Source organism: Brassica oleracea, chromosome C2 (genome assembly GCF_000695525.1).
Source record: "Brassica oleracea var. oleracea cultivar TO1000 chromosome C2, BOL, whole genome shotgun sequence".
Taxonomy (NCBI): Eukaryota; Viridiplantae; Streptophyta; class Magnoliopsida; order Brassicales; family Brassicaceae; genus Brassica; species Brassica oleracea.
In genome coordinates, this window is record NC_027749.1 from 31,262,571 (window position 1) to 31,263,475 (window position 905).

Sequence of the window (905 nt, forward strand, 5' to 3'; positions counted from 1 at the left end):
GATGCTTATCCCGGTCATGTAGAACACGAATATTCCAAAAAAAGTGTTTAACACTCATAGATTGAATGTGGAAGTGTCTCCGGGAAAGAGCGGAGAGCCCTAAGGCAAAAGAATAGAGTATTTATTGGAGAGAGTTAAAGAAAAATGAGATAAGCTTGAAGGGGCGTCTATTACTTCCTGATCAAAGGTATAAGCATTAGACTATAGAGGAGGAGATAAAATAGGTGAAGATCTGGATCTTTTTAGAGGCCGAGGAGGAGGGTGGGAAGGAGTGATGGAGGGGTCAGTAAAGCAAGGAAGAGAAAGGTGTCAGGGAGAGGGTTTAGGAGGAAAAAGAGCAAGGGGAAGGGGGACTGAAACATTACTAACAACAACAGGAGCAGCAGTAGTTAGAGGTTCATTGGCCTCCAAAGAGGAAGAGACAGTGACCTCAGGAAGGCCTGCTGTGTCAACCGACGATATGATTTTTTTTTTAGGTCGTTTAGGCACATAGACTTTCTCCTTTTCTTTTCCTCGGTTTGGAATTTTTGTCTGCTTTTCAAAATGTTTTCTGTTTGCAGGGGCAGTGTTTTCAACAGGAGACAGTTTCAGAAAGTTCCGGAAAATGGGACCCAGTTCTGAGCAATGCGAGCACGCAGGCGGAACCCATGAATAGCTGACCTGGATTTCTACTACTTCTCCACTTTCTCTTTGAAAGTCCACAACATTGGGGAGATGCAGAGTAAGGTTCACTTCCACTTTTACATGCGAAACAGTTAGACTCACCAATTTTTTTGTGAAATCATCCGTGTCTTTTGGATGACCCACCAGACCAGCAACAAGGCTAAAGCCCTCCTATGCCGGAGGTCAAGGGGCACACCAGTTAGATAAGCCCATATCTTTATGGAATCAAGAGAGGGGGGGGG